Source organism: Eulemur rufifrons, chromosome 3 (assembly GCF_041146395.1).
Source record: "Eulemur rufifrons isolate Redbay chromosome 3, OSU_ERuf_1, whole genome shotgun sequence".
Lineage (NCBI taxonomy): Eukaryota > Metazoa > Chordata > Mammalia > Primates > Lemuridae > Eulemur > Eulemur rufifrons.
In genome coordinates this window covers 83,329,359-83,354,385 of record NC_090985.1, presented here as the reverse complement: position 1 = coordinate 83,354,385, position 25,027 = coordinate 83,329,359, and the positions used below count along the sequence as shown (strand labels likewise).

The 25,027-nt window shown below is 36.0% G+C and overlaps 1 protein-coding gene across 4 annotated transcripts in view; it reads right to left on the bottom strand.

Moving 5' to 3' along the window:
• Positions 1 to 25,027, bottom strand: part of EYA1 (EYA transcriptional coactivator and phosphatase 1) — a 306,480-nt gene that overhangs the window by 217,006 nt on the left and 64,447 nt on the right. Inside the window, exon 3 of one of the 4 annotated variants that reach the window (XM_069466372.1) lies at positions 19,137 to 19,210. The exons of the other annotated variants lie outside the window; for them this stretch is intronic. The gene's annotated coding sequence lies outside the window, so the exon portion shown is untranslated. The remainder of the gene's footprint in view (positions 1 to 19,136; positions 19,211 to 25,027) is intronic. 4 annotated transcript variants of the gene reach the window in all.

Below are 25,027 nucleotides of genomic sequence, written 5' to 3'. Positions count from 1 at the left end.
TTTATCCTCTCTGCTAAAAGATCGATGTACTTGTTAGAAAGGGTAGAGTTCAAATTCTAGTTTTCCCTGTTGCCTGCTTTAAAACCAGGAACAAGTTTATAAAAGGAACAGCTTTATAACCAGGAACCTGAGATCAGCCTTTAAGCCTCAGTTTCTCCATCTCTCAAATATATAACATAATGCATAGCTCTTTAACATGTGCAAGATTTTGCATAGCTCTTAGGTTTTCTGTGGAGTTCATACACATAAAATGACATGTACAGAGCTTAATATTATATAGGCATTTCACCTGGTACATTATTACTTTTTAAAGACATTTAATGTTAAGGCAAATCATGCTTTAAAATAGAGACGTCAGGTATATTTAGAAGATTGAAACAAATTAAACAATTCCAGTTTACCAAAAGCCCAAGATATTTTATTTGCAAGTTAGAAGAGACAGGTAAAATTATATATACACTACGTAATCCACAAGGTTAGGAAGTAGAAATTGAAAGAATGTTGACCATCAGTACCAGATGACCTGAAGAGTCTCTACATTGGGAAAAAAATGACATTTATAGTTTTATACCAATTCCAAAAGGAACAAGCAGTTGGAAAAACAATGTTTGATAGAAAAAAAAAACCAGGAGGTGTGTAACACTTAATTTGAGAAGCAAAATATTAAAGAATTATTATTTGGAGATACTAAAAATATATGACACATAAAAAATATTTAGATCAGGTACCTGACAGGATCATGACATGAAATCTATTCTGAACAAATCATACACGAAGAGCTCCAGTAACCAATGCAAACTGCTTCTGACACTGCAGCAGTGTTGAAAACTGACCTCCTAAATCTCCACAGGCTTGTAAGTCCTAAGTGAATTCCTCACTGTCTTGCTAATCCTCACCAAAAAACAATAAACAGAAATAAAACCAAATTGCCTTTAATTTATATTTTCTTTCCCAAGAATAACAAGGAGGTTTTTTTTGTTTTGTTTTCTTGTTTTGTTTTTTGGGTTTTCTTGCAATTATTCTGGTGTGCTAAGAATGACCTTTGGAAGACAATAAAACAAATACATCAAATACAGAATTATAACCAACTAACTTGATCACAATCAAATGATCTTTGGTGAGTTAAATTAATTTATATAATATATTTATATAAAATAACCTAAATAAATAATAAAGTACATTAATTCAAACATTTACTGCCCTATACATAACATTGCGATGGACACTGAAGAATGCCATAGACATAGGTCACAGTTCTTGTTCCCAAGGATGATCAGCTCTCTTGGAAGAATTACAGACACTCAAAATATTTAATAAGATTAAAGTGAGTGGTACAGGCAAGATGTGCTGTCAGGGTTGACCAGTGCAGAGGGAATGATGGGTGATGGCATCATGGAAGACGTGAGGTTTACGGTGATACCTGGAACATAGAGAGAGTGCACAGATGGAGAGTAAGGAGAGGGTATCTAAGTGGAGGGCCCAAGAGAAGCTGGAGTAACCATGGCAACTACACGAACCTGAGACTGGCTTAGCCATAAGGAAAGCTCTGGGAAGAGAGTATCAGGAAATAGATCTCTGGCTGCAGCTTGGATGGCAATGTTGCAAAACTTACAAGGGTGGGCCAACTCTGTGTATTGAGGTTTGGAGAATTTCTTCATGGATCTGACAGATAACAGCAATTAACAGACCTGGTATCTGAGAGAAAATTCCTAAGAAGTGGATTGGCCAGAGCAGCCAATGAGTCAAACTCAAATAGCCAGGCTGCACTGGAATTTGAACAGCCAGGCTATGGTCAGGTTTCAAGGATAGGCACGGACCCAAAGATGAGGTGAGAGATTTTGATATAGGTGTCTGCATGATTCTGGAAAGCTGAATCTCAGAAAGGATAACACCTTTGTCCATAGTCACAATATGAGGTGGCACCAAAGCTGGGACTAGAACTCAGAATGCTTGACTTCTATCCATAGCTCTTGCCCAGCACCAACTATACAGTTCCCTGCTCCACTGTAATTTGCTGCTCGACACCTTGAGCTTGTATGGTCTCTAGTGAATGGGTAGGATTGTGACTGGGTAGTTATTCCAGTGACTATAAGTTGGAGGTGGGAATATGATAGAAACTTGGAAGTGGTTGCTCCAAGCGGAGGTTTTACAGACAGCTATACAAGTTGGGACATTGTTCAACCAGCAGATAGCCCAGGAAACACCTAGAGTGCTGGTAAATGTCTGACCAGGATTGTAGGACCTGTACTTGAGTATTTATTTATTCAATAAATACTCATTGGGCTCCTCCATAATTTCTATAATTCATGGAACTAGTTGGCTTACCATTCGTTCTGGTGTTAGTGGCATGGAAGTAGAGCTGTAAAGCTTAATGGACTAGGCGCATCTTTCCTTTAATGATATTAACTCAGTAGTGAGGACATTTGCTCATTCATTCATTCCACAAATATTCACTAAGCTCCTACAGGTATGAAAGGAAGTATAGTGAGTAGTGTTGCGCCATGAGTAGGTATATTCTCAGCTCCCCCACTAACTAGCTGTGTGACTTAGCTCTGATCATGAATACACACATCTCACAGGGCAATTTTAAATACGAACAATAAATCTACTCAAACATGTAACATGCTTAGACCACGGCCTGGCATATATTAAGTTCTCAGTAAGTGTTAGTTATTATGATTATGACTATTATTGTTATTTCATTTCAGAATATTATAGGAGTACCAAGGATTTGGTTACATAAATTGCTTTTGTACCATGCCCATCCCCTAGACAGTGTGCACTGTATCCATCAGGTGTGATTTTACCCCTCTCCTCCACCCCTCCCACCTGCTTGATTTCCAATGAATGCTATTTCCATATGTGCACATAGGTGTTGATTGAGTAGTTCTAATTTAATGGTGAGTACATGTGGTGGTTGTTTTTCCATTCTTGTGATACTTCTCTTAGAAGAATGGGCTCCAGCTCCATCCAGGTTAATACAAGAGGTGTTAGTTCACCATTTGTTTTATGGCTAAGTAGTACTCCATGGTATACATATACTACATTTTATTAATCCACTCATGTATTGATGGGCACTTGGGTTGTTTCCACATCTTTGCAATTCTGAATTGTGCCACTATAAACATTCAAGTGTAGGTGTCTTTTCTATAGAATGACTAAGTAAGCCAAGTCAAAAATGGCTTCCAGAGGTAGAGATACTTGTGTGGGACTAGGAAGTGCTAGTAGGTATTTTCTATTAAGAAGAAATAGAAGGTCATTTAAGGCAGATGAAAATAGCCTGTGAAAATAATGGACACATGAGGCCACATGATAGGGACTGCTCATTCTGGCCAGAGTTAGAAGACTTAGAAGTAGAAGCTAAATCACAAACGACCCTGTGTGCTAAGCTAACGGGTTTGAGTTTTATATTTAAAGCTATACACAGCCATTGGCAAGTTTTGTAATGGGGGTATGACATGATCAGCTTTGTGCTTTAAAAGATCATTCTGGCAGCGGTTACAGCAAAATCATTTGGAAGCTTTTTGAGTAGCACTGGCAGGGCTGGTGAAAATGAAGACGGGGCACATTCAAAAGGATTTATGAGGACATTTTTATATGACTCAATAACTACATTAACTAGATGTGAGAAATGCGTGAGAGAGTACAGGATGACAAAGTTCCAAGAAGTGGGCAGCTGTGTCATGGATGGGCCATTTCCTGAGATGGGGAAGACTAAACATGCAAAAAGTTTAGGGATGGGGATGAGCTCCGGGTCAGACCTAAAATCTAAAATGTGGAATATCCAGGTGATGGTGTCCAGCGGGCACCTGGATATGAACATGGAGTTCATACATCAAGTTTCTTTTGGAACCTGGATATTAGTAGAGACATAAATTTATGAATTATGGGTTTTTAAATTGTAGTTAATGACGTGAAAACAGATAAAGTTGCCCAAGAAGAGTATGTAGAGAATAAAGGGATATATAAAAGAGACAGAGAGACAGAGATGGAGATGGAGGGAGAGAGAGGAAGAAATGAAAAAGACTTGGGTCCGTGTGGTGAAGGTTCTTATTAAGGTTCCTAAAGGTGGAGAGAGAAAAGTAGGCATATCTTCCCACAGACACACAGATGCTTAGGATGAAGCCACCTAAATCTGTATGTGGGTCATTTTACAGAGCAAGTCGTATTGATTATGAAAGTCAGACTTTTTTCTGGCATCCTTCAAAACCATTTATAAGTCCAAAAACCAGACCCAAGTATACATACATGAAGGATGAGAAAGAAACAAAGGAAACCCCAAGACCTAGGGCCTGAATGACTTGGGGAATTGTAACCGTCATAAACAGGAGCTTTCATAAGAAGTAAACATTGTAAACAGTACATGCAGTATAGAGAAAGAAGAAGATAGAGATACACCCGTAATCTGCTTTTGAGTTACTAATATAGACAAGACAGGTAAAACCACCCAAATCAGATTGGAAGGCTAATTTTTATCTGTCCCCGCAAAAAACAAAATTGGAATACCAATGGGGGCAAGTTTAATGCTAGAATAGCCACCACTGTAGTTTTCTTTCAAGCAACACAGTATAGTATACATACATAATGTAAGAAATAATTTACAAAATTAGATATTTCTGGATTCAAAATCCAGTTCCTGATGGGTGATCCATGCATAATGCAGATCTGAGTATTTCCTGCAGGGCAGGTGTGGTCTTGAGAAATTCTCTCAAGTTTTGCTTGTCTGGGAAGTCTTTATTTCTCCTTCATGTATGCAACTTAGTTTTGCAGCATACAAAATTCTAGGCTGGCAGTTGTTCTGTTTAAGAAGCCTGAAGATGGGGCCCCAATCCCTTCTGGCTTGTAAGGTCTCAGTTGAGAAGTCTGCAGTTAACCTGATGGGTTTTCCTTTGAAACTTGATGTTTTCACCTTACGGCTCACAGGAGTTCCTCCTTGGTGTTGACTTTGGCCAGTGTGATAGTGTAATGACTATATGTCTTGGAGATTGCCTTTTTGCAATGAATCTCCCAGGTGTTCATTAAGCTTCTTGTACCTGGATGTCTAAATCTCTAGCAAGACCAGGGAAGTTTTCCCTGATTATTCCCTCAGATAGGTTTTCCAGCCTTTGTGCATTTTCTTCTTCACCCTCAGGGATGCCTATGATTCTTATATTTCACCATTTTACATAATCCCATATTTCTTGTAGGCTTAGTTCATTCCTCTTCATTCTCTGTTCTTTACTTTTTGACTGATTGAATTAATTCAAAAGAATTGTCTTCAAGCTCTGAGATTCTTTGGTTGGTGGGACTGCAAATTAGTACAACCTCTACGGAAAACAGGATGGAGATTCCTCAAAGAACTAAAAGTAGACCTAAAAGTGGTGGGATGTGATCCAGCAACCTAACCATTGTTTTTCTCTAGGAAGGTGAGATGCATTTGAGTCCAAAGGCCTCTATAACCTGGATTCCTGCACATGTAATGCGACTGTTTCCCATAAGCATCTACTGACTGAATGAATGGCTAGTTTGTTCTCAAGGCGAAGTGTAAAGAGTAACTACATATTCTGTCCAACTTACGCTCAGATGACCTCTATCAGATTGATTTACTGCAACTTATGTGACCAGTGTAAGTAAAATGAGTTCTTTTCAAAGCCTGGAAACAAGGCCCAATATTCCTTTCTAACAAAGCATGAGCAGGTTCACGAGCAAGGCTCAGTCAGACAGGAGTGAGGTGGATTTCCAGGATTGGATCTAAACATGAGTGCAGCTGGTACTTGTTATTCTAAGGAAAGACATGTGGGGACACAGATTTGGAACAGAGAGCAACAAGAAAGACTCATTTTAGAAAGCAAAATCAGAAATTAAGTACCGTTTGCCAAGAATAGAACATAAGACCACAGAACAAAAGTAGGCAGAGACAACAAAATTTTCAGTGGATAGGTTTTGGTACCAAGGAGATAGCACACAGATGGGGGACTTGGTCAATTAAGTCAGATTAAGATGTGAACAGGAGAAACTGCTTGCTGTTCAGGGCTGATACTAGGTGGAAACCATTTGGTACCAAGGCGAGAGGAGAGCTTACATGGTGCTGAGCAAATGAGCATCTTCATGTGCTTCTCGCTCATAGCAGGCATATGACATATACTAAACCTACACAGAAAAGTGAGAAATGTAGGAGCCAGAATTTTATATCTGAGCTTATAACCTTATAAAGGGACTATACCCCTAACCATTGAAGTTGGATTTGAACTGTCTACACCACCAGCCAAATTTCACTTTGTGGGAGGTAGTGATATTAAAACTATCTTTAGAATAATATTCCTCAAGATAGCCATTACCAACCTATTTGTGGAAAATATGTAGCTTTAAGTACAATTTTAAAATGTAATACTTTTTTCCAACAGCTAGAGATGTTAATTCAAACCATGTGTGAAATTGGAGAGAAATGGAACTCAAAGCAGACCCTAACAAAAAATTCTGAGTTTTCACAAGATAATTAACCCAATGTTTCCACATTGCCACTAGTAGAATACCTTTTGTTTGGTTTGTTTTGTTTTGTTTCACTGTGTGTGTGTGTGTGTGTGTGTATTTTGAGGAATTCTGAATCTGCTTCTAGAGTCTGGCTGAGGTCAGCAGTTAAAAACCCACCTTCATCATCCATCCTCATGCTTTTAAAAACTCCCATTCCAGATTAGCTCTTTTACTGCTATTACTATACTGAATGATTTCGGGTGGACAAAGATTGGATTTTATACATTCACTAGTGATTTAAGAGAAGCTGAAATTGGTAGTTGAAATGAAGACTTTATAGTAACAGATAATCAAAGACTATCCAGTAAAATTATTTTGAAGAAAAAAACATCAGTTAAGTAAAATGCAAATGTAGACTTACCCTTAGTGCTGCGGTCCCCAACCCCCAGGCTGTAGACCAGTACTGGTCGGTAGCCCACTGGGAACCAACTGGGCAGCAGAGGTCCCCCTCACCCCCCAGTCTGTGGAAAAATTGTCTTCCATGAAACCAGTCCCTGGTGCCAAAAAGGTTGGGGACCACTGCCTTAGTGTATGCTGAAGACAAAATAATATTTGTGTCTGGCTTGGTATCTAATGACAGTAAGAATATAAGCATTAAGAACTGATTTTTTAAAGTAATGACAATAATTAATATTAATTTAGGCTCTTATATTCTAGATGTACATTTCACATTAAGATTTTTTGTTTTCATCAGAAATCATGCTAAACTTTTATAAATTAACCAACATGAGTGCAATGGTCCTTCATCATGTATCAAAACCTCCCTCTACTCTTATTTCACTCATTTCCTCTCTAGAACTATTGACCAGGGGAATACAATTGACTGAAACAGGTAAGCATAAACTATACCAGTTTCAGACATAAAAACTTGATAAATATATTTTTAAAAAAATGCATTTGTCTTTATACCTGAAAAGCCTTCAGAATGATATAAAACATTTCAATCAACATTTTGCAATTTTATTTATTAAACACACATGTGCCCTTAATTTTAAATAATTTTTAAAACATCATAACATACACTACCTCAAGGAAATCCCCTATTGAGGCACATAATAAAAATTTTGCTCTGTATTTCCTATTATGTTGCAAATGTCATAAGAAGACAGATGAACTGCAATTCTTCACATTAAGCCTAAACGTTAAAAAAGACCTTTTGAATTATGACGACAGCTGCTATTTTCAGGATTGGTGGTTATTTCTGGCTGTACTTCTGCATCTTAGATCTTCCTAATGCCTTTGTTGAGAATGAACCATTGCAGCTCTGATGGATCCTTGGCATTTCTATTTGCCTGAGATTTTTGGAAATTGAAAGCAATGCTAAAATATCTCACATTATACTTCACTGGGTCTTTATAAAGTGCTCCTGTCCACACATCTTCTAGCTTATCTTGAAGTAGCAGCTTAGTTATCCTGAAATCTCTTCTCAGTTCGCAGGCACTGAGTATCCACTACATGTTCAGCAAAAGTCAAAGTATGCCAACTAACTCCTACATTGCTCTGAAGTTAGTGGAATTGTCATGCTCTGAAACCTCATTACTGATAATTCTGTCTTGTTATACATATTACACAAAGTGGCGTAACTGATGGGCTCAAATTTTATGCTTCCTCCATCACAAAACACAGTAACCTGCTTTGTCTTTTGTCACTCACCACTAGGCCTTCCTCCTCTTTGGGGTCCTCAGCTTCCCCAGCTTTCAATTTGAATATATCTTGTCTAGACCATTACCAAATGGCTAACCTATCATCGTTCCCAATCCATTTTTTAAAAAGTCTTAAATATAGGCAACTGCAAATGTTAATGAACCCACAGGTGGGGGGTTCTCTGTGGCTCACCATACAGAAAGCCAATTACTGAGACAATGAGGATTGTCAAGGAAGAAAAGATTTATTGCAGAGGATGCAGCAACTGGGAGGTGGGGGGAATGGACTGCCTCAAATCTGCCTCCCTGACCAACAGGGTCAGGGTTTTTTCTGGAGGTGAAATGAATAATGCATGAGGGGAGTGAGCATCATTATATGTTTGGGGACGAGTGCAGGGCACACAAGCACAGTGAGAAATCATGCAATTACATACATCCTGTGATCAAAAAATGGTGGCTAAGTCCCTCCTAGGGTGGGGATTTTAGTAGTATGATGAGCTAGGGGTTAATATTGGTCATTCTTTCAGCTTTGTGTGCAGGTGGGATGTGGGGAGTAGGCTGCTCAACGGGTCCCTGGACACAATCTGTAGGGGGGATGTTGCTTCTCTTCTCTTCTCCAGACAAACAGGTGGTGTAAGGCTCTGTAGTCATCTAGTGACTACAAGGAGGCTCTGCTGTTTCTGGGAAAAGAACTCAAAAGGGAAGGCATCAATGCAACAGAAAGTTACAAAGTTCTGGTCAGCAAATCTTACGGGCCTGGGAACTTGAAACATAAGAAAACTACAATAAAAATTATAAAAAAGTTTTCTTGCTTATGGAGCTGTCACACAAAGTTTGCAAAAGGCCAGAACTACCTCTTCAAAAGCTCTCTCCATAAATTTCATGACATTTAATCTTTTCACTAGTGCTACTTCACAATGGCTGACATTACCACACAGTAGAACAGCATTTGTTCTCAACTATCCCAGTTGTATGCACTTCTAGGCTTTTCAGGTTAATCTGTTTTGCACCATTCACATTTATAGTATTATAAAAGTTCTATCTAATTGTGTTGAATTAAATTCAATTGGTAATTCACTGCCATTGAATGCTAATAGAGGCATACTTCGGAACTACTACGGGTTCAGTTCCAGACCACTGCAATAAAGTGAATCACACGAATTGTTTGCTTTCTCAATGCATATAAAAGCCGTGTTTACACTACGCTGTAGTCTATTAAGATTACAGAAGCATTATGTCTAAAAAAATGTATATACCTAAATTAAAAATACTTTATTGCTAAAAAATGCTAAAGATCATTGGAGCCTTCAGTGTGTGATCTTTATGCTGGTGGATAGTCTTGCCTTGATGTTGAGGGCTGCTGACTGATTAGGGTGGGGGATGCTGAAGTGGCTGAAGCAATTTCTTAAAATAAGATGACAATGAGGTTTGCCACACTGGTTGACTCTTTCTTTCATGCAAGATTGCACTGTAGCATGTGATGCTGTTTGATAGCATTTTACCCACGGTAGAACTTCTTTCAAAATTGGAGTCAATCCTCTCAAACTCTGCTGCTGCTTTATCAACTAAGATTATCTGATATGCTAAATCCTTTGTTGACATTTCAACAATGTTCACATCTTCACCATGAGTAGACTCCATGTCAAAAGACCACTCTCTTCGCTCATCCCTAAGAAGCAACTCCTTATCTGTTCAAGTTTTTGCGAGACTGCAGCAATTCAGTCACATCTTGAGGCTCCACTGCTAATTCTAGTTCTCTTGCTATTTCCACCACAACTGCAGTTACTTCCTCCACTGAAGTCCTGAACCCTTCAAAGTCATCCATGAGGACTGGAATCAACTTCTTCCAAACTCCTGTTAATTTTATATTTGACCTCTTCCCATGAATCACAAATATTCTTAATGGCATATAGAATGGTGAATCCTTTCCAGAAGATTTTCAATTTAGTTTGTGCAGATCCATCAGAGGAATCTCTACCTATGATACCTATAGCCTTACAAAATGTATTTCTTAAATACTAAGATTGAAAGTTGAACTCCTTCATCCATGGGCTGCAGAATAGATGTTGTATTAGCAGGCATGAAAATATTAATCTCCTTGTAAATTTCCACCAGAGCTCTTGAGTGACTAGGTGCTTTGTCAATGAGCAGTAATATATTGAAAGGCATCTTTGTTGTTGAGAAATACTTCTCAACAGTGGGCTTAGTATTCAATAAACCATCCTATAAACAGATGTGCTGTCATCCAGGCTTTGTTGTTCCATTTCTAGAGCACAGGAAGAGTAGACTGAGCAAAATTCCTAAGGGCCCTAGGATTTTTGGAATGGTGATTGAACATTGGCTTCAACTTAAAGTGGCCAGCTGCATTAGCTCCTAACAAGAGAATCAGCTTGTTCTTTGAAGCTTTGAAGCCAGGCACTGACTTCTCTCTAGCTTTGAAAATCCTAGATGGCATCTTCTTTCAACAGAAGACCATTTCATCTACTTTGAAAATCTATTTAGTGTAGCCACCTTCATCAATTCTCTTAGCTAGATCTCCTAGACAACCTGCTGCAGCTTCTACATTAGCACTTGCTGTTCCACCTTGCACTGTTATAGAGACAGCATCTTTCTTTAAAAGAAACCTCTGTCAGCTTCAAATTTTTCCTCTACAATCTTCCTCACCTCTCTCGGCCTTCAAAGAATTGAAGAGAGTTAGGGCCTTGTTCTGGATTAGACTTTAAGGGAATGTTGTGGCTGGTTTGATCTTCTATCCAACACTAAAATGTTCTCTGTATCAATAATAAGACTGTTTCACTTTCTTATCATTCATGTGTTCGCTGCAGTAGTACTTTTAATTTCCTTCAAGAACTTTTCTTTTGCATTCGTACCTTGGCTAACTGTTTGGTGCAAGAGCCCTAGCTTTCAGCCTATCTTAGCTTTCAACATGCCTTTCTCACTGAATGTAATCATTTCTGGCTTTTGGTTTAAAATGAGAGATGTGTAATTCTTCCTTTCACTTGGACACTTAGAGGCCATTGTAGGCTATTAATTGGCCTAATTTCAATGTCGTTGTGTCTCAGGGACTAGGGAGGCCCAAGAGGAGGAAGAGAGAGAGGGGAATAGCCAGTTGCTGGAGCAATTCACTGTCTGATATGGGCACAGTTCGTGGTACCCCAAAACATTTGCAATAGTAACATCAACAATCACTGATCATGGATCACTATAACACATATTAATAACATCAATGAAAAAGTTTAAAATATTACATGAATTACCAAAATGTGACACAGAGGCACGAAGTGAGCACGTGCTGTTGAGAAAATGGCACTGACAGAATTGCTTGATGCAGGGAGGCCACAACCTTCAATTTGTACAAAATGCACTGTGTGCAGAGCACAATAAAGTGAAGCACAATAAAATAAGGTATGTCTGTATATAGACAGAGCACTAGAAAGAGGCCCACAGAAGCCCTTACCAGGGTAGAGAATGCAATCTGTGACTACTGGGTTCAGTACAAAATTATAACCATAAATGTATAAATAAAATGAAATTACATTTCTATAATGCTTTTCACTTCCTTAATATTATTTCAAAAGTAAGAAAAGATCATGAGCTAATAAAAATATGCAAAAGAAGAAAAGAAAAAAGCTAATAAACAGGAAAAATGTTCATTCACATTAATTATCAGAGAAATACACACTATAATACTATTATCACCCATTAAATTGGGAAAGATTTATTTTAAACCATCTTTTTAATGTTGATGAGGGTACAGTGAAATTATAGATATTTTTGTTCTCTGCTGATGGGAATATAAATTGGGAAACTGATCTGTAAAATGATTTAGCACTATGTATGAATAGCTTTCAAAGAATACACAATTTTGGACCTAGGAACCACATTACTTCTGGAATAATTCCAAATGTACACATGTTCATCATCACAGCAATAAGTGTAAATACTACAAATATGGAACAACCAAAATATTCAAAAAATAGAATACATTTTTAAAATGTTGGTATGCAGAGATTAAATATTATACTGTTATTTAAATATCTTTAGAGAGAATTATTAGAAAAAAATGTGATATAAATAAGAACAGAATATGAAACTATATATGATGAAACAAATCTGTAAATTGTACATGCAGACACACACACCAGAAAGAAACATGTGAAAAATCAACCTTGTTATGTGTTTATGAGCAATTTTTTTTTGTTTTTCCAAATTTCCTTTTTATTTATTATCCTTATAATCAAGGTTCCTCTTTGAAACTGTTTTTACATATCTTTACCTTTTACCACAGAAGATCTCAACTATGTGGTTCCTCATGTGAAAAACTATCAGTTGGTAGAGCAGACGTATCTTCATTAATTACCTTTCCTGATTTATGACATTTTTAGTCTTCCAATGCTAAGTCACAAGAGATCATTTCATCAATAATTTGCATGTACACTAATGGTACTCTATGTTAGGTTATGGACTTAAGTTTGACTCATCTTACCTCTTAATTATAGGCTTCTATTCTGTTACAGTTCAATCTAATATTTGGAAACTGTAAACTCTGAGTGAGAAACTAAGTGTACACATATTGTAATTTTCAACATAGGGAGTGAAAATCTTGTTCTGGCTGTATATATTGATATTTCACTTTAAAAATATAAAAAAAAACTAGAGGATACAAACAAAAATATATTTTAAACATAGAAAATAGAGTTTAACTTATATAAGTTGTATGCATCCTTAATTGCACATTCCAGTCATTTGAGAACTTTAAAAAACTATTGATGTTCAGGTCAAATCCCTGAAATTTTGACTTACTTGGTGTGAGGGAGAACATGGATTTTGGAATTTTTCTTTTAAAGTTTCTAAGACTACTAGTGTTAAGAATCACAATGGTACTTCTTGAAACACTCAATATTCAATATTCATTATTTGGACCAGAATTCACTAATTTTTCATCTTTTTCCTATACCCTTTTTATAATCCTAAGGACTTCTTAGAGTGCATTACCTTACGTGGTTAGAACATGCTTTCTTCATTAGCCATATTCCATTAACCACCAAGAACTGTTGAATATACCACTGAAAAGGTAATCAGGTATTACACAGCTACAACTACAGCTACCTATAATCTCCTTTAGTCAGCTCAAAATGCATTGAGTTCTTGGTGATGGGCTGGATACGGATGATGAAGAAGAAAATGATATTAAGGAGGATACCAAGGTTGAGGGCTTGAGCAACTAGACAGTAAGTGGAGCCACACCTGAAGATAAAGAAAATTGGAGTTGATCCAGGCTTAGAGGAAAAGCTCCAGCATCCAATTTTGTACATGTTGAGTTTGAAGTGTTTTTATGACATCCAAAATGAAGATGTTAATGAAGCAACTGGATAGCATATATGCAGCTCAGAAGCATGAAAAAAATGGACAGATGGGCTTATCCAAGGGTGAGATTTTGCTAGATGGAAGAAACAAACAAACAAACAAACAAAAAAACACACGCTAAAAGTGGGGCAAGAGATTTCTATGATATTGACAAGAGTTTACTGAAATGATGGCTCATGGTCTCCAGCTGGGGAGGGAGGGGAATATGGGAAGGAGCTGGTGTGTAGAAAGAAAGTGGAGTGAACAGACTGGCTCTCAAGTTTTTACAAAGTTTTTGAGGCAAATTACTCAGAGACTTTGCACGTCTCTCTGACATAATCTTGGACTTCTCCCCACGTTCTCCTGTGCTCATTATGGCATGTCTCTTGGCTTCGTATCTTTATCCATGAAGTGAAATTTGCTGGAGAAATCTCAAGAATCTTGTAGAACCTGACTATGTGGCCAAATCCTTAAATGTGTTTCTCACTTCCGTAACTGTGATTTTTGTTTTCAATTTCTGCCAAATCTGTACCTGATTGAATTCTTTCCTCCTTTCTTCACACCTATATCAGCTTTAAAAATATTTTCAGCTGTTTTGTCTTTACATTTTGGTATAATTATACTAGTGATTGCTATGGTCTGAATGTGTCCCCTCCAAAAGTAATGTTGAAACTTAATCCCTGTTGTGTTGGTATGAAGAGGTGTAGCCTTAGGAAAAGCTTTTTGAAATCACACAAGGCAAAATTACTCACAAAGTTAAAAGTAACTGTATTATCTTTTAACATATCCATTTATTCAAATTATTTATTAGTCACCTATGTTTCCAAAGTGATAGAAGGGCACAAATTCTACAAAACAAAACAAAAGGTCATTTTCATATTTCACAGAAGAAAAAAAAAGATTTACAGATGAAGAAATGGTCCATCAAAACTTCCTGCCCTAGATGAGTAACAGAAATCTTTTGCTCTAAAAAGATACAACTTTTTGCAGTAAATAATTTTGTTGTTTTATTAAAAGGCTAATCAAAAGATTTTGGAATGGAGCTAGCAATATTTCTAAAATAATGAGAAGATTAGCACTGAAAAGCTTAATAACAGCTTTGGTGGCCTCAGGATGACAATAAAAACATCAAAGCAACAATTTCTTGGCAATATGGTATTTATGTTAGAGCACAGAGGGAAGAATAAAATTTTTTGCATATCCAGGCAAGCACAAAATATACACTGGCATTAGAAAAAGATAATAGCACTCATTAAAATTTGCCCTTAACATGAGTGATATAATAGGCAGTACTGTACATACATATAGTACGACTTGATTCAATTACATGTGAATCCAAAGCTTTCAAAAAGAGAACAATAATAACATGCAGTGACTATAAAATATCAATAAGAATGCATATCATTTATGTAAGCAGGTGTAGAGATATAATCCTTAATCAATATTCAGGAGAGCTGCACACACTATAAATTTATGGCCACAGATTTATACTTCTTGACAAAATGTTTCCCAATGGAGCACCATAAAAGTGGTTTTCTGAATTAAATATGTTATTGTTTTCCCATTAAAAGGGAATAAAACTAATAGAGCAAGGAGAAGATATTTATGTATTTTTACAAGTAGAACCTCTGGAGAAAAAGAGAACCCTTGAAAGTTAAGATATAGGAAACAGTGTCACATTCTGTTCTTCGGAAATTTCAGTGTATTTTTCTTAACATGGGGGTTTGAATAAGAGCCATCCAGACACATGAATTTAAAAGTGATTTTTTGTTTAAACTTTGATGTTTACTAATAATGGGATTCCTATCTGTACCTTATAACATTTATTTATGTTATCAGATGAAACACAAGTTGGGAATAAATAGGTACACAGCCATACTCTAAACCATTTCAGGCTTTTTAGGCTAATAAAGTTATAAACCTATTTCATTGTGGTATGTTGGAGCCAAGTTCTTCCCTTGAAAGTAACAGTTAACTAAACGTGGGAGATAGAATTATACGTGCATTAAATATATATATACATGATTTTAAAAATAAATATAATTTAAAAGTGCACATTTTGAACATACATTTTAAAAATATGCAAGATTAATGTGCTTTCTAGAGTCCAATATATTTTAATACCCCTCATATTTAAGACAGTGCCTAATAGATTGGACATTAGAGTCATCGTTGCTATTTGCCAACTAGGGTATTGTTGCAGAGTATAAATGTTTTATAAGTCGATATCTTTCCTTTGTGGCATATTTCTTTCTAAGAACAAACAACAAAAAAATTACTAGTACTTAGGAAAAAAGGGAAGTTGTTGTTGTTTGTACGTTTTGTTTAACATGTTAAACAAGTTATAAGCTATTTCCTTCTTCCAAGTTTGGCACCTTTGGAACCATAAATGATTTTTCATGTCTCTAGGGTACCATTTAAAACTCACTATTTTGTAATTAATTTTGAGAGTTTCTTAATAAATGGTTCTAAGTGCCTAAGGGCCTCTTCCCATTAGAGTCATTGACTAGGGATGAAAGCATATCAAAATACATCGCATCTGAAGTGGTCATTGGTTGGTATGGATACTTGCATAAATGATACATTATTATCTATGAATATGCATGCACAATTATCTGAAATATTAATAGCGTGACAATAATAAAATGATTTTTACACATTAGGATATCTGTAACATTAATTTTGTTAAATTTTCTCTAATACTCTGTTGCATTCAGTTAAGTCATGAACAATCTGAATTTTCCTTTTCATTGCTTAAATTATTTACTAAATCTTAATTGAATGACATCATATTGAATTGAATATTGGTAAGGAAGATGTCTGTAACCCTGACTTGGACAAATTTTCAGTTGCTCAACGGTAAAATCTTGGTGGCATAACTGATCTAAGGGCAGTGCAAAACTGAGCTAGACTATATTTAGGTCTCCGTGTCTAGTATTATGACCAAATTACTCCCCATTTTCAGAGAAACACAGGACATTATCTCATAAGCTATTTTAGCACATTTGGATTCATGAGATTTACTACTAGAAAGAGACTTTAGAGATATTACTTGCCCAAATTTATTTTAATAGGTAAAGAATAAGCCCATTGATAGCAGAGCTGTTATTGAAACTCTGGTCTTACCATCCAGGACCTCCACTACTCTCTCTCACCTGGCATGTATCTTTTGACCATATTTCTAGGCACACCAGCTTTGCAATTCTAGGTCTGTGGAAATCATGTTGCAATTTTTTCATAAATAAGCTGAGTTTGGGGTTCCCAGGGGAAGTGCTGGAATATAACCACCACAGTTTACATAACTCTAAAGAGAATTTTCAGCAGGTAACTGGTTAGAACTTGTCTAATCATTAATTTCTAAAACTGTCACAAACATTCATCATTGATATATGTAGTGCCACTGAATTATATGTTTTAAGATGGTTAAAATGGTAAATTTTATGTTAGTGTATTTTACCACAATAAAAATATTTTGTAATGCCCATAAACATGTCTTAATGATGTTTTGTTAGGGCTGTTTTCCCTGCCTAAAACGTTCTTCCCTCCAGTTGTAGAAGTCCAAAATTTTCAATGCCCAGGTAATTCTGCATCTGCCATGACACCTTTCCCAACTGCCCCAGTCTTTAGGATAATATGCTCCTCTGAGTTTCTACAGTATTTATGCCCATTTAACAATATTGCAAATTTAATACTTATCAAATGTTTGCATTTATTTTCATGAATTTTATCACTATGAATAAATTTGAAGCCCTCTATGGGGAGGTAATGTCTTATTTTCTTTGAATATCCACATACTCTCAAATTGTCCTCATGTTAGCAAGGGCTAAATAACCGTTTCCTGAAGTTGACATGTTATCTAGCAGTAAGGTTTAACTAAGTCTATTCTGAGAATTATCACAGCTTGGAACTTGGTATCTGATTGGGTCAAATGTTCATCCATTTATTCTTTTATTAATTCAAACTAACTACAACACCTGATATGTGTCAGGCACTCTTACTAGGTGTTAAATATCGACACAAGTAAAACAATCTGTCCTCAAGTTGCTCAAATCTTAGGAGGACAGAACAGCTGTAAATAATTATATTTCAATGTGGTAAGTACTGGGTGTGTTTTTTTTCAGTTGGAGAAATGTCAATGACTCCTTAAAATTGTGAGCTCGAGAGTCAAAGCTATATGAAAACCCTCCTGCCACTAGTTAACTGTGTGGTTCGGGGATACACAACCTCTCTACACTTTGGCTTCCTCCCCTGTAAAATGGGTGTGAAAACAGTGCCCATCTCACAGTGTTGTGAGGATCAAATGAAATAATGCATGTGTCCTGCTTAGCACTATGCTTAGCACATTGTAAACACCCAATAAATATTAGTTCCTTCTGTTGCTTTAGAACATGACACTGAACCGAAACCACACTCTGTTTTCTGAGACGTGAAATGAGTTGTGTGTGTGCATGTAAACATATAGACATACAACACAGTCAATTGTTTTTACGTTATCTATTAATATTAGCACATTTGCACTTAGGTAGATGCCAATTAGGTGCATCCTTAACTCACAGGGGTTCCTCTTTCTCTTGAAATAGCCAGATACGCAAATATGAGCCTCGAAGTGTCCACCAGATCCGTGCCCTTGAACTTTTCTCTTGGCCACAACTGACTAGTGTAAGTAAAGACTCATGATCTCAGCTAGATCAATCAGATTCTTACTCTTGATCATTTGATCATCAAAATGAAGACCTGGAGAAACAGAAGGTCACTGGATCTGAGAAATCTTAATGAAAAAATCTGGAGTGAGGGTCCTTGAATTGCCCCAGCTGCTGCCCTTCTGGAGGTTTGGTTGTTCAGCAAAGCCTTTGATTCTACAGGCTATGACAGCGTCCTTTCAATAAACCCCCTCTGAAATTTACCAGAGTCAGTAACTTACAACAAACAAACAAAAAACTTGACTAAAATTGGGAAAGTGTTCTCCCTTTGCTGGTGTTCTCTGGAAGACTGGTCAGATGGTTTCTCTTCCTACCAAAACCTGCGAGCGTCCCTGAAGGATGGTCTAATCAGTTGGTTTACACAATTGCTCTCCAACAAAATTTTAAAGAATAAAGGGAAAATTGCATATTTGGTTTCAAATGATTTGCTTTCTAACCTGGCTTTTATTTTAACATCTGCGATTTAAGGTAAGTCAGTATTTACCTTCCTGTCCCTTTCATTTCTCCACTGATGAGTAGAAACAATGATGTTCCTCTGATTGAACTCATAACTTACATATGAATTTCATAAAAAATAGGAAACCAGCTCTGAGTTTACTACAAGAACCTGAGTTCCCTTTTCTAGAAGGTTAGGTACTTGAGTATCTAGTCTCTTGGGTGCTTCAATGACTAATGTAATAATTGATTCTGTCACATTATTCAAAAAAGAGAGATAAAATAAATGTTAATAGGCAATAGAAAAGATTAACCATGTAGGAAACACAAAGACATTTCATTTTTTTGATGTCCTAAATAGTCAAGGATTAAGGGGAAAATCATCTGTGTAATGATATAGACTTACTACAGCATGACAAAAAGATATATGTAGCATTTAAAAACACAAACAAAACTGTAACTACTTATCTTAATACTACACAATAAAAAAAGTTTGATTTACCTTTAATTTCTGGCTAGAGCTGTTGCTGTGGTTGCTCTCAGTGTTGTAACATATCAAATAGCAGTGCCAATGGACTTTTAAAAAAAGCAAGAAGGGGAGAAAAACCTTACCCTTCAGACATTCCTGTTTATTTTCCCACATCTTTTAAAAGTTTACTGCTCTTACTTAACTCATCTTGAGACATTGGTAGTTCTCAAACAATGTGTGGTTCAAAATTTTATATTTGGTGGTCCTGGTTCAAGCCCCAGAGAATAGCAATCCCCATCATAAAACTATTTCACAAGACTCACAGGATTCAATTAGCAGAGAATCTGAATTGCCTCTTACTCTGGGGAAAGGGTCAAAATTCAGATCATTTAGATAATATGAACACAAACAGAAAACAACTGTTATACAATTGGGTTTTTTAATTAATTCAGGAATGATGCATGCATGTAATCCTTATTAAAGTATGAAGAGTATGTTGTTAAAAATTCTGTACAAAGCAAACTATACCATAACTTGATTGCTGTATATTAATATCTACACACATTTCAACATGTTGATTGTATATGTGTATAAGGATTGTATAAGTATTTATGTGTATATATATGTATATATGTGTGCATCTATATCTATGTAGATACAGATATTCAGCTATATTAAACCTAGAAAAATAACTGTTTATCATAAATAAGACACAAAAATGATCTAGTAATCAATTTATAGACTACTTTTGTCCTGGTTATATTTTCACTCCAATGTAATATATTAATAAAATTCGAAATTGTTTCAAATTATTTGATTATGGGCACATCCCCCACAGCATGAAGCTTCCAACTTCCCAAAGCATAAAATTGATTTTTTTTTTTTCCATATTGTGGTTGACTGGATGTCGAGGCAGGATGGGAGAAGAGGATGTTATCATATAATGGAAATTAAGTTTCTGGAGTTTTGGCATACTTGTGGTTATCAAACATTCAAACTTTACTTTTGATTTCAAATCATGCAAACCCCTTTTATAGCCCATCGTTTTCTCTATTATAAACTAGTCATTTAAACTGGCAAATGCAAAATCACCATTGTTCTGTTTACAAGTCTCCTCCAAATACATATCCAGTTGTGCAGAAGGTACCACTACCATTCCCTAGGAACCCAGAGTCTTGTGTGAATCAGGAAAACTAACAGAAGCAAAGATCATTTGGAGCTTAATACATGTTCTATATTCAGCTATAAAAATGTGTACCCTATTTTGCAGCTGAGTTTCTCTCTCGTGAAATTGTTCTGTGCTAGCCTAGTGTTTACACCTTAGTTTCTTTTTTCACTTTAAGACAGGCATTAGGCCAACTTTAAACACTGCCTACTTCTAGCCAATTGTTCTTTTCTCTCTGGCAACATTTTTTTTGGTTAAAGGAAAAGCACACGACTAAATGCAATGTTTCTAACACATTTAAAAAGAAATTCTATTGAAATGGTGGTGATGTCCAGTAGATAATCATTGCATACCATTTTCTTGATGGTGCTCCAAGAATTCTTTAATTTCCTTGCTATGTTCTTGGTGAATGATTTATGCAGTTTTGAATTAAAAATAGGTCAAGATATGACCATTTATTCATTAATTACTGCAGATAAAAGTTATTAAATACTAAAAGCAGCCATTATTATTATGCTAGGCACTAAGTACTTTACAATGTATAATCCAATACCAATCTATTCTTCGTAATACAATATTTTTCTTTTATAATGAAGAAATTGAGGCTCAAAAAGACTATGTATCTTGCATAAGGTAACTGTCAGCCATTGAGTGACATCATCATCAAAGTACAACTCAGGCTGCCTGACTACAAGCTGTACACTTAACCAGTGCACCATGCAAATATGTATTGAGTACATGTATTTTAGATGTAGCTTTGGAGAGATATATATATGAATGGATCTATGTATATATGAATATATAATAATATATTTATATTTATACTTATCTATATTGCCAGCTTACTATCTAAACAAAGAGTAAAACACAGTATAATGAGGGAGAGTACATAACTGTCAAACTAATAGTATAAAACAATGGTTTACAAATATTATTCCAGCCAAGGCATATACGCAAAACCTACTCCCAGTTGATGTTCTATGACTTAGATAAAAATGAGCCTAAATAATGGCCAATCAAGCATGGTGGCTTTAAATCCACCCCTTTCTTTCCCACTTAGGAAAACATAAAGGAAGGCAAGTACAAAATAATAACATTATAAGGTGGATTGATTGATTCATTTATTTATCAAACAAATATTTATAAAGCAAGAGTAATAATGGTGAAGCAAAAAAAAAAAAAAAAAAAAGCCAAGGCCCCTGCCTTCATGGAGTTTATAGTCTAGTGCAAAAGATAAACAATCAAATAATCCCAGATGTAAAACTTCAGACAAAGCCAATGCTATAAAGGAGACCCGATGGGGACATTCACTGGGGGCATTTGTCAAGGATGTCAGTAAAGTGTCCCTTGAAGTAGTAATTCTTGATTATAAATCTGAAAGATGGCAACTCAAAAAGGAGGTAGAGTAGTGCTCCAGACTGAGAGGGCAGCCTGTTTCACAGGCTCTGTAGTGAAAGGGAAACAAGTGAATGAGACTGAGAGAAGATCAGCATGGCCGAGATGGGGGTAAGATTCATGTGGGCATTAGGTTCATCTGGGGGATGGAGGTTGGGGGTGGAGAATGTACAGTATAAAATAAGGCAAGAGATAGATACCAGTCTATTATAATCCATAAAAATATCAATAAAGGTCACTGGGAATAGCAACAAATTACATGCAACACATCTTATAACTGATTTTATCACAACATGCAAGTTGAGAATTATCAGAATACATAAGGAATCCACCAGAACGCAGACAAAGGGAGTGCACCAAGCAGCTCAGGAGGAGGGAGCATTTTCATGAACATGATGGGACTTTATTAGCTTTAGGAGAATAGGTATTTTTTAGATAGATGGAGAGGAGAAAAGTATGAAGCTAAAAATGGAGCAAAACAGGAGTAGGGTTATTGACCATATGGAATCCTGACAACCCAAATGCCTTCAATGCCTACTTGAAGGTTGTTGAAACCCTAGTCTAAAGCTCCTTTTGTCTAAACCTGGTCTATCGGACAACTCACTACAGCTTTTCACACTGAGTTCTGGACAGAATCCTGGCTGCTGGCTCTGTCTACCAAATAGTTCCAATGGTGTATGCAGGGGGAAGAGGGCAGAGGTGTTAGGAGAAGAGTTTTGATTCGAATGGAATTTCCCTAGTGCCTATCAGTAGGGTACTACCTTCCAGATGAGTGCACAACCCCGAAGGGCCTAGGGTGAGAGTTGCATGGAACATAAAACCAAGAGAAACAGCAAAGGGCTACACATTTTAAGCCACTCTGCTCAGCAACTGTGCCATAAAGACATTCAGCCATTCCATAACACCATGCTATTTTGTAGAATAACAGAATAAAGCTTCCCCCTGGAGAACTATACCATCAAAATAATAGCTATCACAGGATACACACTCACTCTCAACTGTACAAATTGTTTTTAATTCTACTCACAATCAAGTTTACTGGGCTATTTGTTAAATACTGACATACAAAATTGTGAAAATGATAATGTACATAAAACATTGCACCCTGGAATATACAAAATCATTTTTACAGTCAAGGAAAAGACAAACAATTTTTTTTATTTTTCTCTCCCACATAAAGATCATTTATAATTAAAAGGAAAAAGAAAAGAAAATCAACATGTTTAGCAACAGGGAACTGGTTACATCAATTATGGTCCATTCATACAATGGAATACTCTGCAACGGCTATAACGAATGAAGCAGATATTTATGTGAACATGAACTAGCAAGATAGTCCATTTAATTAAAAATAAAGGCACATAAAAGTGTGTAGATTGGGTCAAACAGGGCTAGGGGGGTGTGTGTGTGTATGTGTATATATATATATGTAGTAAATAGGGAATAATTGAAGGGTTATGTGTGGGGAGTGGGACTGGAAGTCTAGAACAAAAGGAAGATTTGGTTTTCATTGACCTTTTGTACTATTTGAATATTTTTAAACTATGTGCATGTGTTCTTTTCATAATAAAAATAATAAAGGAAAACTAAGCTTGGTTTCAAAGTTTAACTATTTACAATAAAGATATAGGCAAAAATGGTAAAAACAGAAAAAAACAGGCAGTAAATTTCAGTGAACTTTCCTTTATTACATTATTGCTTCCTTTTCATCTGTCCCAAAGCTTAACTCCATAGACTCAAAATAAGCACGACGGTATGACTGAAACACATGATAGGCAAAGACAAAAGTTTTGGCTCCCCCTCCAAGTTCTATTCATGGCCCTTAGCTTCCTCCTTTCCAGTTTGCGTCACTGGGAATATGGTTAGACTACAGATTTTTTAAAAACAAAAGTCCTTGCTGGCTATAATTTTCATTTGTTTATTTTATTACTCAGTCTATCCTGAAACAGAACCTCAAATTATTATCCATTTTTTGTTGATATAGCTAAAAGCAAATTTCAAACTAACACATTCTTGAAGACCTTTTTTATTCCTCAATAGACATGCTTCTTTAGCAATTTGAGTCACGGACTATTTTGAAATTTGATTTCACAATTTAAAATTGTTCAACAGAATAACTGCATCCAATATCTTAGTAACTATTTACCTGAAACTCTCATCTGAAACTTCCTGGTAAGTGAATGGTATGGGCCCAGCTGATCCTACCAACAATTTGAATGGAAAAAAAAAAAAAAAAATGAGTTTCTGGTCTTCTCTTCCTACCCAAACCCCTAATTCTTCATATCCTCTTTAACCATGTGATGTTTTCCAAGTCTTAGAAATTACAACATTCTCTTGGTCTCAAAGAGTATAGAGCTTACATAGAAAATTTACAAAATTCAATTATTCTGGGACAGGCAGGACAAAAATCCAAAAATACTTTTTCCTCTAAATCACCATGTTCCTCTAGCTCAGATAAATTCTAATTAAGAGTCAGCAATACTCAATCTCTAGCTACATCAATTCATTAAAGACAAGCAACATAGGTGTGTCTGTTTTTAAAACTGTTTGACACATACACTGAATACACTTTGTTCATTATCTGAAAATGAAATTAAGAAAACAATTTCATTTACAAAGCATTGAGAAGAATAAAATACCCAGGAATAAATTTAACCAAGGAAGGGCAAGACTTGTACACTGAAAAATGCAAAACAATGTTTAAAGAAATTAAAGAAGAGATAAATAAATGGAAATACATTCCATGTTCATGAAATGGCAGATTAATCTTGTGAAGATGGCAGTACTCCCAAAATTGATCTACAGGTTCAATGCAATCCCTATCAAAATTCCAACTCCCAAGTTTCTCCAGAAATAAACAAGTTGATCCTAAAATTCATATGGAAATTCAAGGGACCTGGAATAACCAAAACAATCTTGAAAAAGAAAACCACCAAAATTGGAAGGCTCACACTTCCTCATTTCAAAACTTACTACAAAGCTACTATAATCAAAACAGTGTTGTACTGGCAGAAGATTAGACATTTAGATCAATGCAGTAGAATTAAGAGTCCAGAAATAAACCCACATATCTATGGCCAATTCATTTTCAATAGGGGTGCCAAGACCATTCAATAGAGAAAGAAGAGTCTTTTTCATAAACAGTTCTGGGACAATTGGATATCCTTATGCAAAGAATGAATTTAGAGCCCTATCACACACCATAGCCTAAGATTAACTCAAAATGAACCAAAGATCCAAATATAAGAGTAAAACTGTAAAACATATATAGAGAAACATAGGCTTACATCTTCATGACCTTGAGTTACCCAAAGACTTCTTAAACACTAAAAGCACAAGCAGCAACAACAGAAAAAATAAATTG